This window comes from Chlorocebus sabaeus, chromosome 21, assembly GCF_047675955.1.
Source record: "Chlorocebus sabaeus isolate Y175 chromosome 21, mChlSab1.0.hap1, whole genome shotgun sequence".
In the NCBI taxonomy this organism is placed as follows: Eukaryota; Metazoa; Chordata; class Mammalia; order Primates; family Cercopithecidae; genus Chlorocebus; species Chlorocebus sabaeus.
Window position 1 is genome coordinate 118,684,971 of NC_132924.1, and position 15,600 is coordinate 118,700,570.

Consider the following 15,600-nt stretch of genomic DNA (forward strand, 5'->3'; position numbering starts at 1 on the left):
TTCTCTAATTTGTCTTCATGTTAAAATAACCCAGGTATCCTTTGAAATATCTAATGCTGAGGTCATATCCAAGGGCATATCCAAGAAATCAGAATTTCTAGACATGGAGTCTAGACATGGGTGCTTCTTATAGATCCCTAGTTGATTCTAATATGCAGCAAAGTGTCAAGAATTCTGGCCAATGAGCTCCAGAATAAGCAGTCCCTCTCTTTCGCCACTGATAATGACATTTAACCTCCCCCTACACCAGTATCTATTCAACTAGTAGATGGCGTCAGTTAAGGCTCTTATGTCCCTTCAGAGATAGATGGGGAGAAGTACTGGGAGGATGTTTAGTTTTTTCTTTCTTAGAATTTGACCTTCTGTGGATGTTCTGTCTCTCTCTCTCTGACTCTCTGTCTCTCAATCGCCTGTAAAATATGACACACATAATCTCTTAATTTAGTTTTGATAAGCAACTCAGTTTCTCTCATTTAAGATAATATTCTTTGATTCAATGTTTTCATTTTCTAAATACTTGGACAGCTTTCTTGCTCTCATGAGATATTTTTCAAGTACACAAAAGTTGAAGAGGAAGCCTGTGATTTATATTCTATATGCCAAAATGTTAGAATTATTTTTTAACTTCTGGTCTTGTATTTAATTTATACACATAAATAAAATGAAAATTTCTCAAAATAACAGTTTGACACATTCCTACCAATTTTCATATCTCATGATATATTATTCATTCAGTTTGTCATGGAAGCACTTCAAGTGTTTTTCTTCATCCCTCTAATTTTTTTTTTTTTTTTTTTTTTTTTTTCAGATGAAGTCTCACTCTGCTGCCCAGGCTGGAGTGCAGTGGTAGATCTCGGCTCACTGCAACCTCCGCCTCCCGTGTTCAAGCAATTCTCCTGCCTCAGTCTCCCCAGAAACTGGGATTACAGGTCCCCACTACGACCATTGGCTAATTTTTTTTTTGTATTTTTAGTAGAGACGGGTTTCACTATATGTTGGTCAGGCTTGTCTGGAACTCTCGTCCTCTGGTGATCCGCCCCGCCCGCCCCAGTCTCCCAAAGTGCTGATTATAAATGTGAGCCACTGTGCCCGGACCATCTCCCAAATTTTTAACACTGCTTATGTTTAAATCTTCTCTAACCCTTAATGAACCGTTGCTAGACATACTTTAAGAGTCTAGGAATCTCATTGCTTAGTTGTTTTTTTTCTCTTTTCTTTTTTTGAGACAGAGTCTCGCTCTGTCGCCCAGGCTGAAGTGCAGTGGTGTGATCTCGGCTCACTGCAAGCTCCGCCTCCCGGGTTCCCGCCATTCTCCTGCCTCCGCCTCCCGAGTAGCTGGGACTACAGGCGCCCACCACCACGCCCGGCTAATTTTTTGTATTTTTAGTACAGACGGGGTTTCACCGTGTTAGCCAGCATGGTCTCGATCTCCTGACCTCGTGATCCGCCTGCCTCGGCCTCCCGCTTAGTTTTTAATTTAAGAAAATATTCAGCCTTTATATTATTATTTAACATAAATTATTTAATCTCTTGAGAATACATCAAATGAGATATAATGAGTCATTCTCTTTTATTAAACAACGGTATTGCTTTAGAATTAAAACAATCAGTATGATAGATTTTCCATCAATGATCTGAAAAACATTAAAGTGACAACACATAGTTTCTTGTTTTATTTGCAACCTTCTACCCTTAGAGAAATCGACAACTCTTTGCTCCTATCAGATTTATAAGGTGAAAACTTGGTAACTATAACACAATGAATTCATCTGTTTCCCAAGAACTGTCTACATTATGAGCACACACGGTATTCTGGAAGCCCAGCAGAGCACGTTCAAGCAGATTTCTTGCAACTCATATTGGAAAAGACAATTATCCCCAGGCAGCATAAGGGCTTACAGCAGGGGGCCAGCAAACTTAATGCTACTATACATATGTGTTATTTGCTGTTTGCATATCAAAAGCAATTTCTTTGACACATATATTGCTTGTTTGTTAGTTGATTTGTTAAACTATGGAATAATTCAATAGACAAATGGCTAAATGATGGTAATTACACTTCTTTACTTACTTTTTGTTGATTTTAAGAGATCTTACTTAAAAAGTTTCTTAAAAGAGGTAAAACTTCTATTCTTATAACTTCATATAAATTGGAAATTAAAATATAAGTAAACATAATGCAATAATTTCCAGTAGGGCGTTGAAGAGCCTAGAAAAAGTATTACATTTTTGTTTTGAGAACTACTTATTCAATGAGAAATTATTCTGGAAGCTAGAATGTGCTTTTTTTAAAAAATTTTTTATTATTATATTTTGAGACAGAGTCTCACTTTGTCACTCAGGCTAGAGTGCAGTGGCGTGATCTCAGATCCCTGCAAGCTCCGCCTCCTGGGTTCAAGCCATTCTCCTGCCTCAGCCTCCCGAGTAGCTGGGACTACAGGCGCCCGTCACCACACCTGGCAACTTTTTTTTTTTTTTTTTTTTTTGTATTTTTAGTAGAGACGGATTTTCACCATGTTAGCAAGGGTGGTTTCGATCTCCTGACCTTGTGATCCGCCTGCCTCGGCCTCCCAAAGTGCTGGGATTACAGGCATGAGCCACCGTGCCCGGCCTAAAAAGCACATTTTTATTGTCATGTGTTAAGTTGAATATTGGTTCTCTTTAATAGATACAATATAGTTTTATATATATACAAGCTAAACTTTGAAATGTTTTTAGTAAATAGTGTCATTACAATTGACTCCTAATACATTCGAAAGCTGATTCATGATAGTAAGTCAGCTGTCACAATCTTCCACTGCTACTGCTCCCATGCTCCTTCTCAGTTATGATGTGCAACTCTCAGTCAGGAAAGTGTGTATAGCAACTGCCCAGGATTCACTTCACTCAGAATAAACAACGCAATACTGGGTCTCCTCTTAACTTTTTCCTTTAATGTGGTCACACATTACACAGCACAAGATATTCCGCTATCGTATGTGCTGGTGGGACTGACACAGTAACATACAGCAGAAATATCCAGGTTCTCTCTGTCTCCTCTATTTCCCCTTTGAACAATAATGGAAATAAATAATTGTAGTTAGCCCCCATTACCATAAAGAGAATAGTAAAACCATTTTTCTTTCCTATGACTTCTATTGGGATTAAAAATTACTTTTTTAAAAAAGCATAGTTAACATTTACATCACATACAAGTCTTTTCCAGATTATCTTTTTCTCTAGATGACCCCTAAAGAAAGTTATCTTAGTTATATGGAGAGAAATTTTCACTTGAGCAGTCATTTTCTGAAGGATATTTCATACTGAAATGTCTTTGAAATATCATTTTTCATCAACCCTCTAAACCTATTGAAAGTATCTCCACAGTACCTGAACCATTTTCTCTGTTGAAATATATCATTTTACATTACTCAGATGTTCTGAAAATTCATAAAGTAGCAATCATAATTTATTGAAATTTCTTTCTGCCAGTCAGAAATGAATAAAACTATATAGTGCATTCAAGAGGAAACAGAAAAGAAAAATGGGAAGAGTAACATCAGTACCTCTGGTTTAGAAGTAACATAAGGGTGTTCTTGGTAACGAATCTTAATGTCAGCAGTTTTCCATCATTCTAGTTTTGATTTCAAGCTGGTGAAACACTGAGCCTAGGATTGTGCAGCAAACTTTGCACCTTAGATCTCTAATAGGCTTACTGTTTTAATTTAAACAACAATTATTTCATATCCATCCACTGGACATGATGTCTTGACGGTGTACATATGGCCTGGCTTCCTGAAAGTTACATTAGAAGTTGTCAGAATGGGTTTTTCATCCTCATGCAATTGATTTAATAACATTTTAATAGCCTTTGTCTTTTATTCTTCTCTCATTTGTAATAGAGTAAATGTTTCTTCTTTTATCAGAGACTGGATCTTGCCTTGGTGGTTAGGCTCTTTTCTTTTATGTCTTCTCAGGAATTTTGTTCACCCTTCTGGTCATCTTTCTACCTTCCTTCCCTCGTTTCTGAGTTCCCAGCAGGGCTTGTTTCCTTCCCCTCTAGCTCCCTTTTTTCCTCCTTAAATCTTACTTACTGCCTATCTCCTATATTTACAACCTTTATTTAATAAAAGGTTATGTACCAGAAGGCCACTTCGTCACCTCAGTTTGTTTAAAACATCTATTAAAGTTATACATAAATACGGTATCAAAAAGCACAGGGTAAATAAATAAGAAGCAATAAACCTAACCTTTCCTACCACTAATCCTATATATATAAGCAAAAAATATATATGTATATAACAATGTTTCTGTATTTTTAACAATATGCTTCTATGATTTTTAAATATTCAAAATTTTATGTTTGTTATAATTTACGGTAATTCACCTCATAGACACCAATCCTTAATTAATGATATAATTATAGCACCATCTTTATACTTTAATTATTTTATGATTTATTTAAACCATTTTCTTATTGCCCGAGCTTTATGCTGAATATTTTTGCTCTTCACCTTTTACTTTATTTTGAGACAGAGTCTTGCTCTGTCACCCAGGCTAGAGGGCAATGGGCAATCTCAGCTCACTGCAACCTCCACCTCCGAGGTTTAAGGAATTATCATGTCTCAACCTCCTGGGTAGCCGGGATTGCCGACATGCACTACAACACTCAGCTACATTTTTTTTTGTATTTTTAGTAGTGATGGGATTTCACTATGTTGAACAGGCTGGTGTCAAACTCCTGGCCTCAAGTGATCTGCCCACTGTGGCCTCCCACAGTGCTGGGATTACAGGCGTGGGCCACCGTGCCCTCTTCACCTTTAAAATAAAGTTTTCAGTGCCTCTATCCTTGCATTTGCCTCTCCTCACTACATTTTAGCTTCTGTGATTTGTCAGTAGTGCATTTACATAAAATTGATAGCATTTACATTTTTGTCTTTAAATATTCTCCATCCTTAGTTTTTATGTTGATAGTAATAGTTGGAAATCTGCAAAGAAATATTCATTATGATGACACTATTATTAAAGTTTCACAGCCTCTATGTCACATGGTTAGAATGTATTTCTGCTATTAAAGTAGGTTATTTTATCTTATGCTTCACTGGTTACTCAAAATTATGCCACAAACAAGTTTGTTTCATATTTAAAACATGCTTCTAGTAAAGTATTTGAAACCCACTTGTCATGGTCTGTTTTGTGCTGCTGTAAGAGAATACTACCAACTGCGTAATTTGTAAAGAACTAAAATTTATTTTTCACGGTTCTGGAAGATAGGAAGTCCAAGACGAAGGCACCAGCAAGTTCATTGTCTCATGAGGGTCTGATCTCTGTTTCCAAGATCCAAGGTGGCTTTTGGAACACTGTGTACTCCACGTGTTCACACATGATGAGAGGCAGAAGGTGAAGAAGCCAAAGGCTGCAGGAAGCCTTAGTTATAAGGGTCTTTATTCCTTTCACCAAGGAGGAGTTTTCATGGCCTAATCACCTCTTAAAGGCACCACTTCTTAATACTATCATTGGCCATTAAGTTTCAAAACCTAAATTTTGAAGAGGATACATTCAAACCACAGAGCCAGTCTTCATTTCCATTATATCCAATAACATTCTTTATAAATTTGGAATGCTTGATTCATAACTAAACATGACTCATATTCCACATTGGCAATTTTATTCCCTGCAATCTTGGGTTGATTCCTCTGTTTTTCATTCCATGTCTTTGTCTTTCTTGGGTTAGTCCTTTCTCCACCTTCTCCTTTTCCTCCTTCGTCTTCTTTGGGCTATGTATCCTTAAATCACTTCTTTAGAAAAACAGCATGACAGATACTTTCTAAATACAGGCATACCTATTGGGGGTTGTGTTTCAGGCCACCACAGTTGTGATAAACTGAATATCACAAAAAAGCAAATCATGCAAATTTTGTAGTTTTCAGTACTTCTAAAAGTCCTTTCCCTATTGCTTGTTATTGTTGACTTTGTCAATGACCAGATGATTGCAGGTGTGTGGCTTTATTCCTAGGTTCTTTGTCCTGTTCCATTGGTCTATGTGTTTGTTTTTTTGTCAGTACCATGCTGTTTTGGTTACTGTAGTCTTGCAGTATAGTTTGAAGTCAGGCAGTGTAATACCACAGGCTTTGTTCCTTTTTCTTAGAGTTGTTTTTGCTATTCAGACTCCTTTTGAGTTCCATATGAATTTTAGAATCCTTTTTTCCCCCCGATTCTGTTAAAAATAATGTTGGTAGGTTGATAAGAATAGTGTTGACTCTGTAGATTGCTTTGGGCCATATGACCATTTAAAAAGAATTGATTCTTTTGATCCACGAGCAATGGATATTTTTCTATTTGCTTGTATCACCTATGATTTATTTCAGCAGTGTTTTATAATTCTCCTTGTAGAGATCTTTCACCTCCTTGGTTAGATATATGCCAAGGGGATGTGTGTGGCTATTGTTGGTGTGATTGTATTCTTGATTTGATTCTCAACTTGAATATTACTGATGTATAGAAACGCAACTGACAATTGTATGTTGATTTTGTATCCTGAAACATTACTGAAATTGTTTATCAGCTCCAGGAACCTTTTGGTGAAGACTTTAGGGTTTTCTAGGTATGGAATCATATCAGTGAAGAGTGATAATGTGAGTTCTTCTTTTCTTATTTGGATGCCTTTTATTTCTTTCGCAACATAGTACTTCTAGTAGAAGTGGTGAGAGTGGGCATCCCTGTCTTATTCCAGTTCAAAGGGGAATGAGTCCAGCTTCTCCTTGTTGACTGTAGATTTGTCATAGATGGCTCTTATTATCTTGAGGTATGTTCTGTCCATACCCAGGCTGTTAAAGGATGAACATATGAAGGGATGTCAGATTTTATCAAAATCTTTTTCTGCATCTATTGAGATAATCGTACAGCTTTTAGCTTTTGCTTTTAATTCTGTTTAGGTGGTGAATCACATTTACTGATTTGTGAGGTTTAACTGGGCCTTCATCCCAGAAATAAGGTCTGCTTGATCATAGTGAATTCACTTTTTGAAGTGTTGTTGGATTTTGTTAGCGAGTGTTTTGTGAATTAGCCTGTAGTTTCCTTTTTTGTTTTGTTATGTCTTTGCCAGATTTTGAATTGAGAGTGATCGTGCCTTTGTAGAATGAGTTAGGGAGGAATTCCCCCACCTCTACTTTTTGGAATAGTTTCAGAAGAATAAGTACCAGTTCTTTTTGTACATCTGGTAGAATTTGGCTGTGAATTCATCTGGTCCAGGACTCCTTTTTGTTGGTAGATTTTTTTTATTACTGATTCAAATTCTGAACTTGATTTTGGCCTGTCCAGGGTTTCGATTTCTTCCTGACTCAGTCTTGGGAGAGCATGTGTTTCCAGGAATATATCCATATCCTCTAGGTTTTCTAGTTTGTGTGCATAGAGGTGTTTATAATAGCCTCTGAGGATCTTTTGTATTTCTGTGTGATTGGTTGCAGTATCACCTTTGTCATTTCTAATGGTGCTTATTTGGATCTTCTTTTTTCTTTCTTAATCTACTTAGTGATCTATCACTTTTGTTGATTCTTTTAAACAACCAGCTTTTGGCTTCATTGATCCTTTGTATAGATTTTGGGTCTCAATCTCATTCAGTTCTACTCTGATTTTGGTTGTTTCTTATACTCTGCTAGATTTGTGATAAGTTTGTTCCTGTGTTTCTCATTCCTCCATTAGATTGTTAATTTTAGGTCTTTCTAACTTCTTGAAATAAGCATTCAGTGCTACAAACTTTCCTCTTAACACCGCGTTGGCTGTATCCCAGAGATTTCTGTAGCTGTTTCTCTGTTTTTATTTATTTCTAAATTTTATTTTATTTCTGCCTTAATTTTGTTGTTTACCCAAATGAGCAAGTTGTGTAATTTCCATGTTATTATATAGTTTTAAGAGATCCTGCTATTGATTTGTATTTTTATTCCACTGTGGTTTCAAAGTATAGTAAGTATGAACATATTTTGAATTTTCTGAGACTTGTTTTACAGCAAAGCATGTGATCAGTCTTAGAGTATGTAACATGTGCAGATGAAAAAAATGTGAGATTGGTCTTTTGAAGACGGAAGATGGATGGATCTAGTTTTCTTATCCAATTTTTCATTTTGTGCCTTTTAAGTAGGGTATTAAGACCGTTTACATTACAGGTTAATATTGATATGTAAGGTTTTGATCCTGTCACAAACTTGTTAGCTGTTTATTTTGTCTTTCCTATTGTGTAGTTGCTTTAAAGTGTTTGTGGGCTATGCACTTAGCTGTGGTTTTGTGGTAGTGGATATTGTTCTTTCATCTCCATGTTTAGAACTCCTTTAATGATCTCTTATAAGACTGGTTTAGTGGTAATGAATTCCTTTAGTGATTGCCTCTCTGAAAAAGATTTTATTTCTCCTTCACGTATGAAGCTTAGTTTGGCAGGGTGTGAAATTCATGGTTGAAGTTCTTTGAGGATGCAGAAAATAGGTTCCCCCAAAAGGTCTTCTGGCTTGCAGGGTTTCTGCTGAGAAGTGTCCTGTTAGCCTGATAGGACTCCCTTTTTATGTAATCTGATATTTTTCTCTAGCTGCTTTTAAGATTTTTTAAAAATTTACTTTTGACCTTAGACAGTTGAGTGACTATATGCTTTGGTGATGTTTGTTCTGTATGTATTGGGTAGGCGTTATCTGAATTTCTTGTATCTGGGTGTCTACCTCTCTAGCAAAGTTAGGAAAATTTTAAAAAATTATTTCCTCAAGTAAATTTTTTGGATTACTTACATTTTATCTTCTTCTCTCTCCCTGTAATGCCAATAATTGTTAGGTTTGGTTGCTTTACATGATCCCATATTTCCTGGATACATTGTTCAAGTTTTAAAATTCTTAGTTCTTTATTTTTTTCTGACTGGGTTAGTTTGAACCAATTTTCAATTTCTAAAATTCTTTATGCTGCTTGATTTAGTCTATTGATAAAACTTTCAATTGTATTTTGAAGTTCCTTAAGTGAGTTATTCAGTTCTGGTAGCTCCGAATGCTTTCTTTATAAGATCCTTACCTCTTCCTTTATTTCCTGAATTGTTTTATAGGTTTCTTCGTGTTTATTTTCAAGTTTATCTTGGATATTGAGTTTTCCTGCAATTCATGCTTTGAATTCTCCATCTGACATCTCTATGCCTCCATTTAGACTAGGGACCATTGCTGGAGGCTAGAGTGAGCCTTTGGTGATCATAAGTTCAGATTTTTAATGGTAGTAGAATTCTTATGCTAATTCCTTCTCATTTGGAGAGGGTTCTATTGGGTTGGGTCTTTTAACTTTGCTTTTGTAGTCCTATGCACTTCTATCAGCAGGTTTTGTATCGGACTGTGCAGTTTGACCTACACGTCAGTAGATGATATTTATAGATAAGAACCAGCTGCCATATGAGAAGTTGGGTATTGGCCCGATCTTTGTTTTATATGAGGCACTTTCTGTTGTTTCAGGTGAAGGGCTGGACACTGCAGTGCCCTGTGTCCTGAGCTTCCTGTTCCATGAGTGTGGTGGTGAGGGAGCTGGAGCCCTTGGTTTGCCCACGAATATACCAATGGAGAATGCAGACACCAGTTCTAACAAGGGTGACTGCGGGGAGCTCCTGGTGAAATGTGCTGAGGTCTCTGCAGGAGGAGTGAAGAGGCTGCACTGGCTTCCTATTCTAGATAGGCAGGAATACAATCTATTTCCCTATCACACCCTTGTTTCAAGGCTCATAACTCCCAGTTCAGGCCCACATTATAGTCTATCTCTGGTCCACAACATGGTTGAGGCCACAGGAAATGCCTATTTTGCAGCTCTCTGTGGGAGTGATTTTAGAACATAATCTCGTCACTCAACTTGATACCGATAGGTTTAAATCCCACCTGTTCTCCAATGTGGCAGTACTACTGCTTTTTGTGAAGCACGGGGAGGGGGCCCCACCTTTGGACCTGTATGAACGGGTGCTGGTTGTGGTGGTGTCAGCTGCTTGGGTTGGCCTAATCTCAGGCTCTGAGAAATGTGGTCAGGTGCCAGCAGACTTAGGATGGGGTAGGTAGTTCTCCAGTTCCCAGGCTACTAGATGGCTCACTGGACTGCATGTATGAGTTATAAAGGGGCTGGACTGGGGTCAGGCTAGCCCTAAGTTCAGGAGTTGGCTGTATTGTGGGGGCAGGTAAGCTAGTCCCCGGGTCATCAACCAACCCCTCAGGCAGGGGGAAGTGGAATCCTTAGGTGCTGGGAGTTTAAGGAAATACTGCATGTTAAATGTTCAGCCAGGTAGTTGTTCCATGGGCCTTTCACTGGAGAGGGTAGAAATTCTCAGCTGCATAATGAAGACTAGCGGCTATGAGGCATGTGATACATTCACACTTCCCTCCCATCCAAATGATGATGAACTTCACTCTTGGGGTCACTCAAAGGTGCCGAGTATTGTCTGTTAAGTCTGAGAGTTTTGTCCCCGGGGAATGCAGAGTCACCACCCACCCCAATGTTCGCAAAAGGGTGGGACTGCGGAGCTGGAAACCTGAGCCGAGCCTTGCCTGACTCAGAAGTGGGACAGGAGTCTCACAGTTTGTCATCTGTACGTTTCTCTAGGGGAATGCTGGGCTGTGCCCACCAGCAGAGTTTAGGTGGGAGCAAGGACATTGCAGTGGAAGTCTGAGCAAGGAAGAGTAGGGCATTGTGACCGCTCCTCTGTACCATGACTACATCCTCCACTGGGGCTGTGGAAGCTGGTGTCAGGCTGCTCAGGGATCCAAGTCCTATGGGCTCCACATGAACTTGAGTGGTGCCTCTGCAAAAAATGCCAGAAGGGCTAGATACAGTGACTCACGCCTGTAATCCCAGCACTTTGGGAGCCCGAGGTGGGTGCATCACAAGGTCAGAAGTTTGAGACCAGTCTGGCCAACACAGTGAAACCCCATTTCTACTAAAAATACAAGAATGAGCCAGGTGTTGTGGCATGCATCTGTTGTCCCAGCTATTTGGGAGGCTGAGGTGGGAGAATCGCTTGAACCCAGGAGGTGGAGGTTGCAGTGAGCCGAGACCACGCCATTGCACTCCAGCCTGGGTGACAGAGTGAGACAATGTCTCAAAAAAAAAAAAAAAAAAAAAAAAAAATTGCCAGGAGGTTCTTTGTGTTGGTCGAGAGGCCTGGGGGATGGGGTTTAGGAGGTTTGCTCATACCCAGGATTGTGAAGGTGCATGTGGGAAGTGTAGATTTCTTGGGGACTCTTCATCCTTTCCCCACATTAGAGAACTTCTCCTGGCCCCATGCTGGTTTCAGGTCAGTGACTGCCTAACTTCTCTGTTCTCTGTGGGTTCCCCCATTCCATGGTGAATTCTGACATAGTCCCTTAGATGATTCTCTTGAAGTGCTGCTCTTTTCTCTCCACTTTGTTTCTTCTCCATGAGATTGGTGCCCACTAGCTGCTTCTACTCAGTCATCTTGAACCTCCCAACTGATGCTGGATTCCTGATTCAAAATAAATTTTTTATTTAAAGTATTCTTTTTAATATATAATCCCTGCATTAAATGACATTGTTGAGAAACTTGATGTCATTTTGATTCTCTTTCATATCTCTGTTTGGGATTATTTTGGATGTTCATTTTCTATGGAAGCTTTTAATTATTCCATTCATCTTTGATTTGAAATTTCAAAAAAAAATTTGGTTTGGGATTTTGTTTCTTTTTTCTTTCTTGATTCTAATCTGACCCTTTGAATTGAAGCATAGGCATACACCTTGAGTTTTTAGAATGTTCTGCTATTACTATATCTGATCATTTCATCTCTTTTATATTATTTTAGTTATTCATGGAAAGTCACCCCTATGACTTTGGTTAAGCTTATATGATTATTTTATTTTCCTCTTGATCTCTGTCACTTTTGATTTTGCTTGTATATTTGAGAGAAATAGTTGATATCTAGGAGATATTCCATTTATTTGTATATTATCTTTGGTTATGTAGTTTAAGCAATTATTTCTTGTGCTACAGTTATTCCTTTTTAAATATTTTATTTGTTGTTGTTTAAATAAGCCTTTTTTTTTTTACTTTTATAGAATATTGTCCTTAATATTTTGTTTTTCTTGTTTCATTGTCTTGTTAAAACATAAACTTAGGCAGGTTAAAATTTTAAAGAGTTTTTTTGAGCATAACATCAATTCATGAACTAGGCAGCACTAGAGCACAATTGGCTCAGGGCTCCCCTGAAAGTGCACAAGGGAAAAAATTGTACAAAGTGCTCTCAAAGGCCAGACAGAGAAAATATTTGATTGGTTAAAGTGGAACAGTAGCCCTCTTCAGTTAGATGTTAATTGGAAGTTTCTGATTGATTAAACTACTCTGAGTTGGGTTTTGGTTTGTTTACCTAGGCACACAGAACACTGGAGCTATCTCGACCTTATGGGTTCCAGTTAATTTTAGAAGAAGTTTTAGAGCTTATTTTCTGCACTGAATCATCTTCGTTTCCTTCAAATTCTTGCTTACTTTCCTTTTTTGTCGCCCAATCTTTTAATCACAATCATTTTCTTTTACATTCCTGAATTTTGTTAAGTATACTGTGATTATTGATTTCAATTTCTTCATTTTATATTACTTTAGTTTTAGAGCAAAGGAATTATAGAGTTGGTCAGTCAGAATCTCTCTAAATGTAGGCTTGTTTTGAGACATGAAAAGCTTTGTCTGGCCTGAGTGATGAGAGACCTGTAACTCGGCAGAATGAGAAGGGCTTCATTCTGTGGTGCAATCAGCCATAATTATTTGCCATAGTCTTTCTTGACAACTTGCTTTTCATTAAAGAGAGAAAAAAAGACTCGGGTTCTTTGCCTGGGATTAAACACTTTGCATAATTTGACTATGGATAGGGAATAATGTCATAAAGTCAACTTCCTATATATTGCATGTCAATCTCACTCTTTTTCACAACTATTTTTACCTATTTTAAGCCTTATTGCTATAAAAGGTAGGAAACTTCTCAGGAACATGAGTTCTATGTGAGCAGTAAGGGACTCATAACATTTTAATATATAAGATAGAGACGTGTGTGTGTGTGTATATATATACACATATATATGTGTGTGTATACATATATACATATATGTGTATGTATGTGTGTGTGTGTATATATTTGTATATTTCAGCTGCCTCACGTGTTCTTTATTTATTTACTTTCTCAAAGGTTGCTAAAGAACTTCCTGTTGTACTTTGCCATTTACATTTGTGTTTGCTGAATGTGGAGTGGAGATTTTTCTTATCTATGATGAAGACTTTGGGTTTTCTTTTTGTATTTTTAACTGTTTTTCCTTCTCTATTAATCCAATTCCATCCAATTCACACAAAATTGATATTATACTAAATAGCCCCATTTTTTAGTATATGACACAGTGAAGAATGCATGTACCAACATCAGAATGTTGTTAAAGTATTATATAAATTAATAATGGCATAAGATGGCATAACTCCATATATGTTCTTAGTCTTTTTATCATTATTATCACAACATTTTCTGTCATTTCTGAGCAAGGGATGAAAAACCATTAGAATTGTTCTGATATTCCTACCTCTTTTTCAATGCTTAGTATCTGTGCATGTTAGAAATGATAAATTTTAACATGACAATTTCTCAAAAGTAAAATGAGATGGCTATCTGGAAATGACAGTGTTCTATTATTAAGCTTGAATGATACTCAAGAAACTATCTTATTAGATGTATTCTCCATCATTTGTTTAACTAGTCCCCTATGGTAAATAATATTTTTAAATTTATTTTTTACTATTATCTAAAATTTACAAGTAATTAACTCGTGTCTGGTTCTTTGCAAATTTCTTTAAATCTGTTTATAACATTGAATTCAAGTAATTGGCCAAGGTAAAGAACATGACACTCATTTTAGATTCATATAATTAAATATTTCTCTAAAGTGTGTGCCAATTTATATTAGCACTGTGAATGAATTAATTCTCTCTAACACTATTAAACATATTTTTTCAATGTCAACAGTTTAGGAGGTGATAAATGGCATCTAGTTTTACTTTAGATTTCTCCAATTATGATGAAAATCTGATATGGCCTCATATGTTTATTAGCTATTTTTAAGAGAAGAAGAGTAACTATCTCAGCTGTTCTTCATTTTCATCCCAGAGAGCTCAGGTTGTCCTCCTGTGCTGAAATTGCTTGTGTCTTCTTTGTATATTCTGCTTCTTTTTTCCTTCATCCCATCTGCTTTGGATTCTCGTGTAACACGATTCCATCTGTTTTCCTTAAAAGTTCAAGTGCATTGGTTGTTACTATTTGTTGGTTTATGGCACATTCAAAAAATATATGTCTTCATTACATTGGCCGTTGCAGGGACCAGATAAGCTAACACAAGTAGAAATTTGAAATATTTCCTGACTCACAGGCACAGGTCAAAACTTAATATAGTATTTCTTTTTTGTATTTGTTTTTCTATGAACACCTTATACATATGTTGATTATCATATTATACAGAGTTAAAGTTATTTCTTTTCTATTTGTAAAGAGCTGTACTTTATTAAGAAAAATATTGTCATATGGTTACCTTTTTATGTTTTTCTTCAGATATGAATGTTTATATGCTCAAATTGTACTTTATTTTCTTTAGAGTTTTTACTTATGCAATATTTAAAAATGTCTCAAACAGGAATTTTTCTCACAAAAAGTGAATATATGTGTGTAAATAAGTGAAACAAAATAATGAAAAGAAAAATTGAGAAATGCTAAGGGTAAAATTTTAAAAAGAGAAAAATAATAAAAGTAGAAAAAACCAAAAAATTTGTTTAGCTAAAATATAAAATGGGTGTGAAAAATAAGGAATTGAAAAATAGAAAAGAAATACAATAATTAAAATTAGGGCAGATGGAAAAAATCAGAGGACAACAAATGAAAAATCAATACGATAAAATTAAATGTGACTCAAGAAAATAAATGAAAAGAAAAAAAGTATATTGTTCCTCTGTAGCCATTACAATCAAATTCTTTGTTCCATACATCTAGTGTTATTGTCAATACACCAGGTAGAATATCTGACTTTCACCCTCAGATTGTGTACCAGAAACTTCATTGCTCCTCACAAAACCAGGAACATATCCAGGTTTTAGCTCCAAAATCAGAAAGCTGAAATTTAAATCTTGACAACTGAGACAATTAAACCCTTTAGCTGCTAAATCCACCTAAGTGGACACATTTATTTTAGAATTTCTCCAATTCAGAGAATGTTAACACTCAAATATATCTATTCATAGGAAATTTAATCAAAATTTCTACTCCCCCATAAAAAGTAACATATGGTAAAGAATAATCTTTTTTTCCTATAATTTATTGTAATTTTCTAAGAATGAAAAAAATACAACTTGGGACACCATTGCTATTTTGCATATTAATGTTTCCAGCTGGGTAACCTCAGGCAGGCTGTTTAATGTCCAAGTGGCTCAGTTTTCTCATCCATAACAACTTCATAGAGACACAAAGATAGAAATAGAATATACATATTAAGCATGTATTTAATATGCCTACCATCACATAGCTAACATTGGCTAGTCTTGTAAAACAATAGAATTTATAAAGTCAATGCAATACCAACCATAATTCCATTAAGTAGTAA

At 36.4% G+C, this 15,600-nt stretch overlaps 1 pseudogene; it reads left to right on the forward strand.

The window, feature by feature from the left end:
- The window catches only part of LOC103227166 (probable C-mannosyltransferase DPY19L4), a 73,548-nt pseudogene extending 62,909 nt beyond the window's left edge, over positions 1–10,639 (forward strand).
- Positions 10,640–15,600: the final 4,961 nt, after the last annotated feature.